The sequence below is a fragment of the Aphelocoma coerulescens genome, chromosome 4 (assembly GCF_041296385.1).
Source record: "Aphelocoma coerulescens isolate FSJ_1873_10779 chromosome 4, UR_Acoe_1.0, whole genome shotgun sequence".
Classification (NCBI taxonomy): domain Eukaryota; kingdom Metazoa; phylum Chordata; class Aves; order Passeriformes; family Corvidae; genus Aphelocoma; species Aphelocoma coerulescens.
The window spans coordinates 73,481,197-73,497,846 of record NC_091017.1 but is presented as its reverse complement, the minus strand read 5'-3'; the positions used below and the strand labels follow the sequence as shown (position 1 = coordinate 73,497,846).

General features: G+C 46.7%; 2 long non-coding RNA genes across 2 annotated transcripts; one reads left to right on the top strand and one right to left on the bottom strand.

Annotated features, from left to right (window-relative positions):
- Positions 1-3,708: 3,708 nt before the first annotated feature.
- On the bottom strand, positions 3,709-6,107 carry LOC138109180 (uncharacterized). The gene is made up of 3 exons (XR_011150331.1): positions 5,826-6,107; positions 5,621-5,733; positions 3,709-5,535 (listed from the first exon to the last, which is right to left on the bottom strand). It is a non-coding gene; the product is annotated as an uncharacterized lncRNA (long non-coding RNA).
- A 1,213-nt stretch (positions 6,108-7,320) lies between these two features.
- LOC138109179 (uncharacterized) lies at positions 7,321-11,280 on the top strand. Its single transcript, XR_011150330.1, has 3 exons — positions 7,321-7,479; positions 7,705-7,790; positions 10,697-11,280. It is a non-coding gene; the product is annotated as an uncharacterized lncRNA (long non-coding RNA).
- Positions 11,281-16,650: the final 5,370 nt, after the last annotated feature.

The window sequence follows — 16,650 nt, the reverse complement described above, 5'->3', positions numbered from 1 at the left end:
CATAGAACGGTTTGGGTTGGAAGGAACCTTAGAGATCATGTAGCTCCAGCTCCCCTGCACAAGCAGGAAAGGGACACCCCATCCATGGCATATTCATGTTGATGTATGAAAGGTTTAACAGTGTCAGTAAGAGAAAATGAAAAATCCTACCAGAGGCCTTTAACAGTGTGACTCGGCACATTGCAGCCTGCATCTAGACTGGGAGAATATTTTGCTCAGAGCTCAGCAAACCATGATGCTTCCCACACTTCTGCAGCTGGTTTTGTGTCTCCTACAGCTCACCTTCCCCTGGGGGCAGCTGAAGCTGGGTCCTGTCATCCCCAGCAGCAGGAGGTGGTGCGTGGCTGGTCCAGGGGACAGCACGCTGCTCCTGCAGAGCTGACCTCAATAATTCAACCCATGGGGCTTTGGTAACGTTTAATTGTGTAGCTCTGTCCTGTGGTCTCGTGGTTTGAGGCAGGAAGATGGGAGATTTTCAGATCGCCCCAGGAAGAGGAGGAAATTGAAACAAGGTCCCTCATAGCCCAAGAGAATGCACTACCCATGAAGCTTTGGATGAAAGAAAGGGGTGTTGATGTGTGTAAGGGAGAAATAGTCATAACTGTATTTTTGGGTAAACTTACTCCCCACTGAAGATAAATAGTCTGGCCTTCTCTGCTAAGTCACAGCCTCCCATTCAAATCTTTGGGTTTTCTGTTCACAGAATGACCTTTAATTGTGTTAAAGGCTCTGCAAATCTCTGTTTTGTAGAGACTGGTAGCTAGAATGGAATGGCTCCTTACGTAAAGCCAAGAGACATGAATAGTTCAAGGCAGCTGCAGGGATTAATGCTTTGCAGGGCGGCTCTTTGTCTTGGGCCATGGAGAGGACTGGTATTTGGCACTCTGTTTTGCTGCATATTTTATGGTCTGGAAGAGGTCTTAACAACTTTTATAATGCAGTCACTCCACAATGGCTCTCTTCAGTGAGGCTGAGAGCTCGTTGCTGTGAAAACATGAGCTATTTCCCTTTTTGCATGGGCATATGGGACAGGGTGCTCTCCACCAAGGAATTCCTTCCAGGTAGAGGCAAAAGACTTGCTGCTAGGATCTGAGGTTCCAAAGGTCATGAGATTTAGGGTGGAGTTGTGAGTTTTGGCAAGACGACACATGGTTTTGGTTTGGTTTGGTTTCTGCTTTCAGAACGGGAACATGCTCATGTACTGAGCCATTGGCACAGGGCACTTGGGGTCTGAGACATGACCAGTGCTCTGTGATGCCAGACCTGGGAACACAAAGACAACCCTTAGTAGGCACCAGCTCTAGATATTCAGTGGTAAAAGAGGTGACCTTGAGCCTTGAAGGATGATTTGACCTCTGAGGCCACTTGGTATTTTATGTACTAAGCCACTGCTGGTTGCTGCATTTTAGGCAAATAGAAAACATCTTGATCAAACCTACTAGCTACAAAATCTGGCTGCTCTACCAGTTATGATACCAAATTTCCTTCATGCTGCTTCTTTCTTGCAGTTTATTTCTTCTTTCCAGCATATATTTGCTTTCCACTTGTTTATTACAACAGCATCTCTCTCTCCTGGCTCAACCTTTGCTTCCTAAAAGCTTGCAGCAAGTCCAGCCACGGCTCTCACTGAGTTGGAGGGACAAATCAGGTGCAACCTCCTTCTAGACTATAGGAAATCTGTAGGGAGGTGGTCCCATTTTGAAATTTAGTGGAGAGGAAATGCACATTCTATGAGATCATCCACTGTGATATCTGTTGGGAGGAACTAGAGATGCCATGTGCAGTGCTCAGCTCACCCAAACCCCGTCTGACAGGAAAAGGAATTCCTGTGTAATAAAAATTAAGATAATTGCCTATGAAGAAATGTTTCATTGTCGAGGGTATTTTCATACACATTAGTGGAGAGGAGGTCAAATTCAGAGAACATAAGATCAAGTCCTGGAAGAGATTACTTTGTTATTGTTTAAATTTCCATTCCGTGTTTTTTTCACAGATGCGTTGGGTTCTGGGGCAAGTCTCCACTTATTTTTCTGGGCAAAGCTTCTAAGTCCTAAAACTGTGGAAGGTCTGAGCAAAGAGAATATCACTGTTCTTTCCATCTATTCCACATCTATTGAGGAAGATAGTCCACATATATTGAAGAAAACCGCTTTTTTTCTTCCAGCATCTCAAAAAAGCAAAGCTGAGTAGCTCACCTGGCTCCATCTGACCCACCAGACAGGAGAGCAGCACTTGGGCAAGGCCAGACCTGCTCATCTTTGGGTGTGAGGATACAAAGAATATGGAGTTTAAAGGAGCCACAGCTGGCTATGGAGAAGTATCTGGTCCTCCCCCTTTATCTGTTCTGATCCTGCCTAAACAAACTTCATGTCAAGAAATGGTGAAAGTAAAGTGTGATTTTTGTGTTAAAGAGAGTGAAAATTAAGACAGAGAAAAATGCAGGAGGAATAAGAACTGTTATAGGTTTTTGGGCTTTTGTGTCTGGAGTAAGGGCAGGTGGGTGGAGGATGAGGACAGAGCTGTGCAGAAGATGCTGTTTGACTCAGTCCTTCACTTCCCTACAAATACATGTAAGTTCAAGACTATTGGGACTGGATTTGTAGTGAAGTTTTCTACGAGAGGTAGTGGGGGATGGACTAAGGGGGTCAAAAAGTATGAGAAAATGCCTTTAAAATATTCAGAATGAGGAGAGATCATCTTGCTGATGTTGGCCGAGGATTTGGAAGACCTTGGTTTTGTTCTGGGGTCAACCATAAGATACCATGCAAGTGTTTCAGCTCATCCATTTGCTTTGCAGTTGTAAAAGGCTAAGAACACATACACTCAGCTGTCAGCTTAGGAAAAGGTTCTTCCCCCAGAGGGTGGCTGGGCACTGAAAAGGCTCCCCAGGGCCATGGTCACAGCACCAGCCTGAGAGAGCTCAAGAAGTGTTTGAACAATGCTCTCAGGCACATGGTGTGATTCTTGAGGTTCTCTTGTGCAGAGCCAGGAGCTGGACTTCAATGATCCTTGTGGGTTCCTTCCAGCTCAGGATATTCTATGATTCTATGATCGCTATGGAGATTCATTTGTGGGTGCCTGTACACCTCCCTAGACTTGGGCATGCTGGCTGCATAATTTCTTCACCGTGCATCAGAGAAGCCAGAGTCTGTATGAGGTAAAAGACCCTTTGACTGAATCCCTTGTGCATTGGAGAGCCTGTTCTATCAGTTTGAGGTACCACATGAAATACACTAGGTCTTCACCTGGGAAATAATTCCTGTCTTTCCACCAAAGGGATCTAAGAAAGAGATAAGCAGGACACCTTTTAACCAAATACATTATCTTCTCTTCTACTTTGGGTCTGCTGAAGATCAACACTTGTTGCAGTAGCTAAGTCCACCGTAAACCCCTCAAGTTGCCTTAAAAGTGGTCTCTCCTCACAACACTGTGCTGGAAAGTTCTCCCTCTGTCTAGATTCTGCTGGTCACCGGCCCTCTCCCCCTCCCATCCCTTTTCCCATGGCTCCTGTTATGCCATTCAACCTTGCCTCTGCCCCCTAGCCCTCAGACCATTGGTTTTGGATGCTCTGCCCGCCTTTGGGAGTTTTCGGGATAAAACGGGCGCAGGCTTTGGGTCGTGGTTCTTTTCCTGCCCCTGCTCCCTTCGGGGCGTTGCCATTAAATGCCTCAGAGTCGCATGCAGAGAACCCCTCTCGCCTCTCTGTCTCCAGTTTGGGCACAGCCTGTGGGTGTGAGCGGCTGTTTGCCACCACCTGCCAAGGTGAGATCGTGCGCACGTGGAGGTGCTGGCAGAGCGCTGCCTAAGGTCCACGAGGGACCCAGCAGGGACAAATGTGGCATCAATCCACCAAAGCCCTTTCTTTAAACACTGGCATATTAAGAGCAAAGATCTGAAAGCAACTGTTCCTGTCTGCAAGCAAAGGGCAGAGACTGTGGGGTGGAACAACGCCTGATGATTGGGATCCGGAGAGGATTAGCAAAAGCCCAGAACTGAGCTTCCAGGCAACATACTGCTGACAAACAGGATTCACAAACTCTCAGATTTTGATCTCTGCTTGTTTTTGTGCAGTAGTCCAAGGGGTCCTTGAAAGAACATATTTCACCACTGTCCTTTCAGAGAGACCTCATGTCTTTGATAGCGGGGGGCCTTGGACTGAGGTGCTGTCTGAGCAGCAGTGGCTGCCTTTCTGCTCATCTCCTTCAGCTGCAATCTCCAGAGAACTCTTTTTTTTTCTCTTTGTCTCCTGCTTAGTAATATCTCCCTCTGTTTGTCCTTGACTTTACCAGCTGAGAATGTGCCTGTGTGTTGTCTACACCGGATTTTTGAATGAGTGCCTATTGGGCAGCTGGTGCTGTTGGCATTTTGGTCTAGACTGATGAGAAGAAAGGAGAAAGACTTGGATTCAGGACTCCAAAAATTGAAACCACCTCATTTTTCATCCCCTTTGATTAACTCTCTGGTTTATTTGCCTGTAACAATGACAAATGACGCCACCAGCTGATGCTATCACATTTGGCAGAGTCAGCCTGGTTTTGAACTCCTCAATTAAAACTCTACGTTTAATGGTAATGCTTCGTGAGCTCTTGAGGGAAAAATGTCTTTGGCAGATACAAGCTAAGTAGGAATCTGAAAGGTTCCCAACAGCAAGAACCTGTGTCCTACTGCTTATTCTGAACTACTAATATTCACCAATGCTGCTCACTACCATGATTGTAGGATGCCTGTGTTTTATTATGATTGGGGTTTTTGTCTGCTTCACTGTGAGTCTAATGTTGATGTTATTTACACCAGTGTAAACTGGGAGCACTTTCACAGAAATTAACTGTGCTGGCTTTACAGCAGTACAGGCTCCAGAAAGGCTAAAAATGCCTCATCCAAGCAGCTGAGGGCAGGTGGTTGCTTGTTGAAGTAGAAATCTCACTTTTCACTTAAAATCTGGTTCCTGCCTCCCTGGCTTTTAGGAGAGGCTCTCTGAATGCAGAACTCTCAAACCAAGAAACGAAACTCAAACATCAAAAGTTGTATTCTTCCCCTCCTGTTATTGTTTCCTGGAGGGTGGCTGGGAAGGTGTCTTGGGGTTGTTGAGGTTTCAGGTCAGATACTATGCCCTGAATGTCAGGGCTTTGCAAGGAAGGGACCTCATGCCACGCCTGTTGCATCCATTAATTCCAAGAACAGTTTTGGTCTCCAAGGTGCTCTGCTTGTGGGATGGACCCAAACCCTCTCCTGTCCTGTATCACATCTGAAATGTTTTACATCCAGTGGAGAGGAACAGACCCCCCAACTCCTCCAGACTACTTGGAATGCTCTGTTAGGGGGCCATGAATCCCACCTAGTGTCCTAAAATCCAGTTTAATCCCCACCATGAATACAACAAGTGTGATCAAACTTAGACCCTGCAAGGTCTGTATCCAAGTCCTCATGTCCCTGCAAGCCACAGCACATGTTCAGGAAGAGGGGATAGGAAGAAATCTCCAGGAGAAGCTCCAGGGATGGCTCACAAAAAAGTAAAGTGTTCCCTTGAGTGTTCCCCTGCAAGACAGGAGCAAGGAGACAATTTGGACTTTTTTTGCTTACCCAGGCACAGAGGAATGGGGGTTATTGTGTTCAGACTCACTTTTCTGGGGAACAGCTCTAATAAAATCAGGGATGTGATGATCTGTACTTGCTGGTGTTAGCTCTGCAGCACATGGAAGAGGAGGATGAGTCAAGAACCACACACCTGGAGATCTGGAGGAGATACAGGTAGACCTAAATTTGACATTAAATCTAATTTTTGCAGGCAAAGCCAGCAGAATGAGTGGCTGTGTTGTAAGTCTGACCTGTAAATGCAAATGTACTCATCCACCCCTCCCCTCCTGTGGTGCTCTTAGTAATTAATTCAGCACATCTGCTAATGCTCCTTGTCTCTCTCCACTGCCCATGGCTCTTGTTTAAATGTTAATACCACATGTGCTACCTTTTATCTGGAGATGAAGATGGATTGCTGTGTCAGACTGGATTTAAATTCATTTTGCTGTTAAAAATTTGTAATTATATTGAAAGGTTGTATGAAGTCCAAGACCTCTCTGGGCTACTGTGGTTAATTAGCTGCTACAGATATTGTGCATTCAATCAAATTGTTCTCACTGCATTAAATTTGGTTATTAAACACTTGAAATAGTTGAGATATTAGCAATGCTTGATCGCTGGAAGGTCACACTCTTCGTTATTCATCCAGGCTGTGTGTCAGGCAATTTAAGTGCAAATGGATTTGTGGGTTGAAGAGCCGTCTGGGAAAGGATTTGGAAATGGTTGGCAGATTTGCACAGACACTGAGGATGTAGTGGGAGGCTGGGGCTGGGAGTTTCACGATGCGCTGAGTTCTTCATGCAGCAGATCGGGTGAGATCTGTCCCTGCTTGCAGGCTCCACCAAACAAACTGTGTTTGTGAGGAACCTACTGAAAAGGTTCTGTCAGGTTGTTTGTAGGAAGGGAGAGGATCATTCCAAATAAATTCAGATGGGAGTGAAAAGAAAGTTTTCAACAACGATGAGAAATTGGGATGGGAGCTACCACACATAAATGGAAATAAATGTCATTGTGCCGATGCTCTGAAATATGTTGGCTTTTGACAAACAAAAGCCTTGTGACCACAGACAAGGAAGACATCTCTTGAAGGTGCTTCTGGTGACACCAGCAGACAGAAGAAGCTCCTGAGCAGTGAGCTGGATTCTTCCTAGTTTGTTTGAAGGCGTCATGTGATGTGGCTGAGATAGCCTGTGGGGTACCTAACACAGACACCTTCACCTTGGAGATGGGACACTGAGGCAGGAGGTTAGTCAAGGTCACAGACAACAGAAATCTAATCTTTTCTAGAAAAAAACCCAAAGCTTTTCCATTGCTCAAAGTCCACTTCAATGTGTTATTTGGGTTATTAAAGACAGCCCTCAGACCCCCTCTGCCAGGATGGTGCTGAAGCATGGGGTCCACACTTCAGATCCTCCCTCCTTAGCAGCTCTCCCCGGCCACCTCCATGTCCCTAAGTGAGGAAGGCAGTGAATATTCAGTTCCCCAAGAAAACTGCAGCAACCTGTGCTGTACCCCTGATTCTTACTCCAGGTGCTCCCCAAAAATCATTATTGCTATATGCTCCTCTGCAGGAACGTGGCGTGCTCATCTTCGTTGGTCTTTCTTTTGGAAAAATACAGAGGAGAAAAGATTATTCTTTCTCTCTCCACTGGACATGTGCTACCTCCCAGCCCCGCAGCCTGCAGCTGGTTTTCTTTGTCAGAGGATTCTGGCTGAGCTGCCGTGATAATTACACAGCTGGGCAGTGGGAAATCCCGCCCAGTAGCTGACGCCTGCCTAATCGCCGCTGGTTGTGTTTGGAGACTCCAGGACCTGCTGTAATAACACAGCCACTTAATTAGTCTTTTCCTGAGTAAAGGCTTTGGAAAGCAAAGGAATCGCAGCTTCCTAGATCCTCTTAACTATGTGAGTACACAGCGGGTGAAAACAGTCCTGATAAAGGACCACGAAGGGAGTTTATGCAGTTGGGTGTCAAGGCTTTTCCCTGCCTCAGTTTCCCCCTCTTGGCTTTCTCGCTCTCTGGTGTCAGGACAATTGAAGTAACACCCACTCCTGGGCCATGGTTTATTACAAGGACATTACAGCTCAAATGTCAGGATAAATCAATATAAACATTTCCTTCTGTCCCAGGGCTGTCTGGCATTTCACCCACCTCTCCATTTGTGAAGCTTTCACCACAAGCAGCTCCAGCTCACCACTCAGGCTAACTGCTTCATGTAAGTGCCTCTGAAACCAGCCTGTGCTGTTATTTTAGCTTGTTTCTAGGTTTGTATTAATGACAGAGTGTCTCTTCTGTGTTTGGAGAATTCAGATGCTGAATTAACAGTGAGCTGAATCACAGTAATTTACTGTGCCTGTGCTTTCACCCTGTTGCAACTGGGAAAACTTTTGGAGAGATTTAAACTAATTTATTCCCCTTGCCCTGCTTGCCTTGGGCTTAGGAGACAGCATTGTTAACCACAGCTCAGCTGACAGCATTGCACTATGTCAAAGCTTAAATAAACTTTGCTGAAAATCAGAGTTAAAAGAGTGTAAGGGCCATTATTATCCAAATGTGGAAAAAAACCCCACCCTCATCTGCTCCTCTTCCTCATTGACCACCCAGACCCCTCATAATCCCTCATTACTCTGTTCTTGCCTGGACTACGAGAATTTACCAACCCCTCAGACCCTCCTCCTTATCCCTGACCCATCCCCAAACCCTGACAATACCTTCATCCTTGTAACCAGGTTCTGACCTCTCTCATCCTCACCCACACATTCCTTCCCTTCTCCAACCCACCCCAAATCCATCTCCTTCTGTCAGCAGTTCTTGCCTTGGCTGATCTCTCCAAGCATCCTGCTCAAAGTCCTCCAAGTTGGCATTTTTGCTGCGTGGCAATCCCATTTTTGCCTAAATTTGAGACTCTTCACCTTTCTTCTTCCTGGCACACTCTTCTACTTGCCACTGACATGTGTGGCTGCCTTTCCTGTGCTGGCCTTCCTTCACTTGGTCTTCCTCTGTCTGCTCTGGCAGGGCATCAAATAACAACCACAGAAAACATCCAAACAGGCCTTGAAAGCAAGAAAAATAGGGTATTTAAAGGGGGAAAACATCCATAAGATGGCTCTACTTAATTATATAGACTCCAAGATCTCTTTGATTGGATGAGTGAAATTCAAAACCTGGTCCAAATTTTTTTGTAGTTTGCTTTGTAAAGGTGCAGTCTTAAACTCTGGCACTCTGACTCCAGTCCAGATTTCCTCCTCTTCTGAGCAGTTTCTGGTTTCAGTGTTGGGTCACATCAAAGTTATCCCTGGACAAGGGGTGCTAACACCTTCTCCATTCTGAGCTGGGTTTGCTCTTCAGTTCCCCTTCCAAGTTTAGTGCTTGAAGCAGAGATATATTAGTGTTTTTCATTTTCTCTTTAGTTCTTAGCACTGTATTTATGTCAGGAGTTCATAATATCTAATTTTTCTCGTTCATCTTTCATGTCCACATTTTTTGTGCTACACTTTGAATATTAATACAGATTATATCAGTTCTTTGTGGTAGACCCAGGGCCAGCAGCTTTAACAAACGTGTGGGTAAATGACATTTAGGCACTCTGGAGGACATGTACCAGCACCTTGCTCTCCCAGAACCACATGCCCAAATGTGTTCCCAGTACAAATACTGCTGAATCTAGACTCCAGCTATTTATTTTCCTTTGCCACATTTATTATTTCCTGAGAATCAGTTGGTGTCTCACAGAAAAACTCAAGCCATTCCCAACTCAGAGTTTTCTGTCCCCCGAGGCAGCTCCACAGCTCTAAAGCTTGGCCATGGTGGTCAAAACCAGACCAGGATCACTGCCCTGAGTCCCCTGGGTGAGAAAAGAGAGGAGGGGAGAGGAGATAAAAGTGAGGGTGTGATAGTCCCTCCGATGGACCTGCTTACAGGGCTCCTGGGTGAAACTGTTCATTCAAAACATTCTTTTTGCTGAAAATGCCTTTTAAAAAAAATCAAAACAAAAATCTGTGGGAAATGTCCAATTTCAACAACAATTTTAAGGTTTTCATTGAGGAAGAAAAAGCTTGAAAAATGTGCAGTTTTTTGGCAAAAGTAAGCTAAGGAGTTTGGCAAAAACCCAAATGAAAACCAAAAACCAGAAACCCCAAATTGTTTTGGTTTCTGGCCAAAATGTTTCCAGTTTTTGATTGCCAGAAACCAAACATTTTTCAGTTTTTGCTTCTTGAATGAAAACCCCTGAACTTCTGCAGAAAAATGTTAAGATAAGCTTTTGTTTTCACCTAATGTCTTCCATAGGAACAGAAATAATTTCTGCCTTTTCCCTTTTTTCTCCATGGATGGATGTGTGTGACTATGCGACTGTGGTGGCTCACTTCTGAGCTCCACTTGCCTGTCAACCTGAGCTGCAGCACTTTCTCTGACTGCCTTAATTCCTCCAGCCCTGGCTGCCTGCCTATTTCTGGCTGTTTGTGGGCAGGTTTGAGCATCCTCTGCAAAACACTTTGGGCCTCCAGCTTCCAGAGCTGTCAGGAGTATCTGAGGATGGCAAACACATTAAAGGACTAACTGGGCATTATGCAGGATCTGGCCCTCAAAAATCTACCTTCATCTTGGCGGGGAAGCCTGGATTAGGCAACACATCTTGGCTTCCTAATGGTGATTTTCCAGCCTTGCTTACCACCCACTGTGCCTGGGATTACACCTGTCCGAGTGTGCATGTTCTGCATCGCTGTGTTCCAGCTTGGATACACTCCCTTAAAAACAATTACTTCATGTGGTGGATCTAGTTAACACTCCTTCCAGCTCTGAGCTGCCTCTGACCCTGCAGATGCTAAGTGTTAGCAGTTGTGCTCTAGTTGCTGTAATTCTCATTACCCCAGTGTAGACAAGACCTGTTTGCACCTTAAAAGCTTTAAAATCTTTTAGGGGAATCCCTACGGAGGGTTTGATGATGGGGGTTTTTTTTTTCTTCCCAAAAATGCTGAGTGCCAGTATCTGTGAGTTCCTTCACTGAAGCTATGTGAGATGGGCACTTGTGACAGCTCAGCCAACTTTTTGCCCTTTACCAGCCCGCTGAAGTCGTCACCAAATATAAAGCCAGGCCCTTGTGGGTTTTCTTCTCGGTTTCAGATGTGAAGGTGACCAGCTGTTGATTGAGTGTTGCAGAGATCTTTGTAGAACAGTGTGCATTCAGCTTGGAGATGAAGGGCTAAATTCAGACCATTTGTGCTCTTGGCATGCTGTTCCTCCTCATCGCTGTGTGTTTGCTTTAGAAGTCTGACTGGCTGACATGCCCTGGCCGCTGGCTAATGCGGATTAATTCTGACTCTCTTCAGGCTTCAAGGAAACAGATTGTGGAGGGGTTTTCATCACAAGGGGAATGAAAGAAGCTAGCAGAGTATCTTAACCCAAACCACGTCACCCATTGCTTTCAATCAGAAAGGAGGACAGATGAGATTAACCTCAAACCCCCCCTGGCTTCCTTGCGGACACTGCAAACCACAGTGCCAAGTGAGAGAGGAATGCAGGAAGAGGATGATTTTTTTTGTGGACATGTAAGGAACTGGACTTAGATGACCAAGCCCATTCCACATTGGCCACCGAACAGTCATCAGAGGGTGTTGACTTTTGACCACTACTGTTTTTGTTAACAGGAAAAATAAAACCATATGTTGCCTAAGTAGATGCACAAAACTTTTCTCCAAATCCCCACAGACAAACTGTCAGCAGCAAAAGTATTTACTTTGGTAATGCAGCTGGGCTTAATCCCAGCCCCATTGTGTTTGTGCATGCCTTTTCACCACGGAGCTCAATAACATGCTGTTTGCGAAGAGGGTGAATGAATGCATGCAGTATGATTTCGGTTATTAGGCCTATCGGTTACAGCCTGAGACAAAAGGCTGGAGTCAACAATGGTAGCACTACACAGGCCCTGCTCATGCTTTGAGTTAGGCTAAATGGAAATCTCAGTCATCAGTCACGTCAGCTAGCCATCAGCTTGAGGTAGGACAGCAGGACTTGGCCCGGGGCTACGGATCCTCAGCTGGCTTAAATCAGCGTAAATCCAGTGTAGTCCAAGGAGCCACAGCTGAGGATTTTGGCGCCTACTGTCTATTTTTGAGTTTAGTGGTTGTTGAATGCTTAATTCTCTGGGCTGCAGGCTCCTGCAGCTGAGCCATAGATGTGCTCACAAGCTGCTTCCTCCTGGCTGGGGGTGTCACAAACATTAGTGAGGTCCCTGGATGGCACCTCCATAGGTGCCAGCCCTGGGGCACTCCCAAGTACAAACACAGGCCTGGGGGGAGAATGGGTTGAGAGCAGCCCTGGGGAGAAGGACTAGGGAGTGTTGGTGGTTGAGAAGCTCAACATGGCCCTTGAAGATTGTCAGTGTGCGTATGAAGCCCAAAAAGCCGACTGTGTCCTGGGCTGCATCACAAGAAGGGCTACCAGAAGGTCAGGGGAGGTGATTCTGCCCCTGTACTCTGCTCTTGTGAAGCCACACCTGCAGTTCTGTGTCCAGCTCTGGGCCCCCAACACAAGGAGGATGTGGATCTGCTGGAGCAAGTCCAGAGGAGGTCACAGAGATGCTCAGAGGTTTGGAGCACACCTGCTATGAAGACAGGCTGAGAGAGCTGGGGGTGTTCAGCCTGGAGAAGAGAAGGCTGTACCTACCAGTACCCAAAAAGGCCTCAAGAGAGCTGGAGAGGGACTTTTGACAAGGGCATCGAGTGACAGGACAAGGGAGAATGGCTTCAAACTGACAGAGGGCAGGTTTAGATTAGATATGAGGAAGAAATTGTTTACTCTGAGGGTGGTGATGCACTGGCACAGGCTTTTCAGAGAAGCTGTGGATGCCAGATCCCTGGGAAAGTTCAAGGCCAGGTTGGATGGGACTCTGCGCAACCTGGTCTAGTAGAAAGGTGTCCCTGCCCATGGCAGGGGGATTGGAATGAGATGATCTCCAAGATCCTTTCCAACCCCAGCTGTGCTGTGATTCTGTGACATGGATGCATCAAAATCTGGGTGCAGAGTAACTCTGTGTCTGAGTACTGTGAACACTGGAAGTTCTAAACTGGTGTGGAGGGAAGTAAAACCAGGTACCAAATCTGTTCTCTTGTGAGTCTTCTCAGGTTGCAAACATTTGCAACCAAGGGCAAGTCCTGCAGCAGCAGGTCCATGGCTGGTTCCAACACTGCTTTGGTGGCAGGATGGGCAGGATGTGGGTCCACTCCCTGCAGCAGAGTGCTGTCAGCACGCCCTGGTCCCCACTGTGCTGGGCTGGTGACAGGGCATGGTGCATACCCCCATCACAAACTCGCCAAAGGGCTGTTTTACAACCTGAAAAGCTGCAGCTGTTGCAACTATAGTTTGGGAAGTGGGCAGGGAAAGCCACCTGTATTCATCATCACCAGAGGAGCCAAGATATTTCAGAATGGTTCTTTCTCACACAGCTGCAGCTGGAGGTGTGAAAGTAGTTCAGCTCCCATGAAAAACTGTTTTGATTCCTTCTTCTTGTGCTGGAAATGCTGCATGGAGATGAATGTGTAGCAGAGTCAGGCTTCAAATTTGAGGAACCCTGACCACGGTTAGCTCAATGCAAATTATCTGTTCCCAAACACAAAATAAGTGTGGAAGAGGCCAAATCTCTTTTTGTAAAAATATAAAGAACTCCTTTTCTCAAGGAGACCTTGAGACAACTCTATCTATGAGTAAAGACTCATAGATAAACCAGATATTCCTGGATAAAAGAAGATTTGGTTCTGACACTTCCATAAACCTTTTTTCTAATATTCCATAATAAACTTGAGCCAGTTGCTGACAGACCTATGCAATACAAATCACTCAGACCTGCAAAAAAGGGATGATTTAAAATATCCTTTGTAGACCTGCACGACAAAGTAAAACACCTGATAAAACTTAGGGATGGTCTCTAAAATATCCCTGTAAAATATGGGACATTTGTGTCAAGGCTGTTTGACAGCATTTGCTTGACAATGTTGAAAAATATTACAGTGCCACCAATTATTTCCATAACATCAAACCTTTGGGATGAGAAGTAGATGTATTTTGGGGCAGTGACAGAGCAAGACAAGAAGCACAGTGAAACACAGAGAAATTAAACCAGAGAGAAAGCCCAGCACCGTGGCCATGCTCTGGTAACACACACGTTCAGCACCACAAAGCTATGGCTGTGTCAGAGTACTGCCATCAGTAATATAATCTGATTAAAACATCAACACTGGGCATGCTGTGAGCTGCACAAGAGAGAAACCTTCTGTCCTGAAGACCTGATGGGCACCGGGAGGCGAGGGCAGGGCTGGGAGGCTTTGCAGAAGGAACACTGAAGTTGAAGACAATGAGGCAACCATTAAAAATCACCCATGGAAAAATGTTGGTATTTTCTCTGGTTCTCTAGGGAGTGGCAAAATGACTCTTGTGGAAGAATTTCAGCTTTCAGCAGAGAAAATGATCCTTTTGATATTTTTTTCCCCCAAAAAGCTTTCCTCTATTTTTTTTTTAGGCTGCTGTTGCCACTGAATCTCAAAATTTTCTTCGAAATTTCCTATGGGGCATGCAACTGGGAATCATTCTAAATAATTCTTTCTATATAGAAATTCTACACCTCTCAATGTTGCCCTCACACTTCTTCTCCTCATCCAGGACTCGATCTCCTATTCAAGACTATCCTTGAGCGAAGCTGCTTGAAGGGACTCCCAGTGCTCCTTAGCCCCAAATATTATCTTTCTGTTGCTTGGCAGTTTTCTGTCCTGCAGCCATGCCAAAACAACTGCTCATGGGTCATGCTGCAAATGAGGTCTGTGCAATTTCTTTAAATCTCAGTTAATCTATTTCCCCCCACTTTGGTGCCAAGGGTTTTCTTTCACTGACCTGCTTTACAGATGGTTGAACAGGTCCTGAAGAGGAGCACATTCAGGAGCCTCTTCAGCTGGCTTCGCCTCTGGAAAAATGTCACATGGAAGATGTTAGGGAAGCATTTTCTGGCCAGTGCCTTGTGTCATTGAAGCAATCAGCTCTTTGAGATCAGTCATGGGTGGAACAAGGGTCTCCTCTGCTGATTTCAGTGCCGTGTCTTCCCATGCCAAATACCTCCAGGTAATGAAGGTCTGAGCAGCACATCCAGGGTGGGTATTGCTTGGGAAAGGACATCAGTACTAGTGCTCCCAGAATGGTCACGGGTTGTTGGTTAATGCCATTTTCAAGGCTTCCCATGCCTTTGCTTGGCCGTGGTATCCAGAGCAGGCTGCTGCGGGAGAGAGGGTTGAACCACAGGAAAATTATAAGTGAGTTAAAATGTTCGTGGCCTCCTCAAGCCAGCTAGGATGCTATTTAAAGGACTGTATTATTCCCTGCTGCATCTTCTGGCCTGCACAGGGAGCTTTCATTAGCACGGCTGGCAGAGAGAGAGAGAGAGAGAGATAGTGCCTTGGAGAGCTCACGCGGCTTTCCAACATCCCAGCTTGAAAGAGCCTTTGACTGTGCATCCTGCAAAATGTTTTCTCTGAGCTGTCAAAATACGCATCAGTCAAACCAGAGGAGTCTGGAATGTGTTACGTGCGCGCTGGTGCGCCGCGGCCGACAGAGCTGGAGCCGTGGGGAGGGGCGTCATGGCAGGGGCTCCCTGAACCCCAGAGAAGACACTGGGGTCCATGGGGGATGTCTGAGGTCCTGGGAAGTACCTCAGCCCCTGTTGTGGAGAAAAAACCCCTCAAACCCAAGGGGGGGTTCTCTCCAGGGGTCACAAATCTTTTCAACCCTCTTAGGCTCGAAAGCAAGTGACATTTTGTTACTCCATCCCTCAAAAAAGGGCAGGTCCCTTGGCTTTCTCCTCTTCCACATGGGTAGAGCCTCCCAACAGGGCATGGGAGGGTGCACAGGCAGGGACAGAGGGTCATGAGTCACAGCACACAGTTACAGCCGCCAAGGGGACTGTCTGAGCTGGGAATCCTCGCAGATGACAGAGCTTCCAGACCTGGTGTGGTTCTGTCTTGGCCCAGAAAAACTTTTATGGACTGGAGCTCTCCTGCCCTGCTGTGTCTGGCCGGTGAAGTCGAGGAGCAAGATACTGGCCACCACTCAGCCCTGAAAACATGTGAGGTGCTGTTGTAATTTGGGAGTCAGCTCTCAGGAGCCCATTTTGTGTGTCTCATGCCCAGCCCTGAGGACATGAAGGCTATTGAAGGGGGCTGTTCCAACATCCAAATTTTCCTAAGGAAAAGGAAAGCAAACCACAAACTCTGGTAACACAGGGATGGAGAGGCAGGCGAGCTGCTTTTAGTAAAACTCCTGGTCACTTCTCTGGAGCCTGTTGGAAGCTGTTTGGAGGCACTTTATTTCGAGAAGAGATTTTGGTGTCATGTGTTGTCAGAAAACATCCAAGTGAGTCCTGATCACGGCCAGAGGGTGTCCTTCGGAGCATGTGGGATTTGTTGGCCAGGCTTGGTGGCTTGCTGTGCTGCTGGAGCCCTCCTGATGGTGCCAGGCTGACTCTTGGACGGTGCCAGGTGCCAGCCGTGTCCCCAGGGCAGCCCAGGGAGCAGGTTCCTCCCAAGCCACTAGCTATTGGGAATGCAGGCATAGTGTTTCCATGAGTAAGCCTCGCTTGCAGGGTTGCATGTTTGCAGGATGAGGCCATGGGGCGAATCAGTGAGTGAGCTCCTGCCCTGCTGCAGAGCTGACGAGGTACATGTGATGTGGAGCTGGGCAAATGCACGCTCGAGAGCTTTTAATTTCACGCTTCCTGAGCAAGCACACTGTTCTCCGTGAAAACTGCAGGACTCTTGGTGGGTTTAATTCTGTGTTAAGTTTAGCTTTTCTTTAAAAGTAGAAAAGGCTTAAAATGGGGGTGACACAGAGATAGGGCAGATTTGCCTGTGGGCTGGGGCAAGTGGCATCTTTCTGGTTTGCACAATGTGGTGTGGTCCTGCCCCGTGGGTCTGAGACACTGCACATCACTGAACATTCAAAAATACACACTGCAAACATCTCGCTCAGTTTGAGCTGTGGCCCTTCCCTTCTAAGCACAGTGGATGACAAATGAGGTGTGAGGTAGGGGCGTGCAAGGA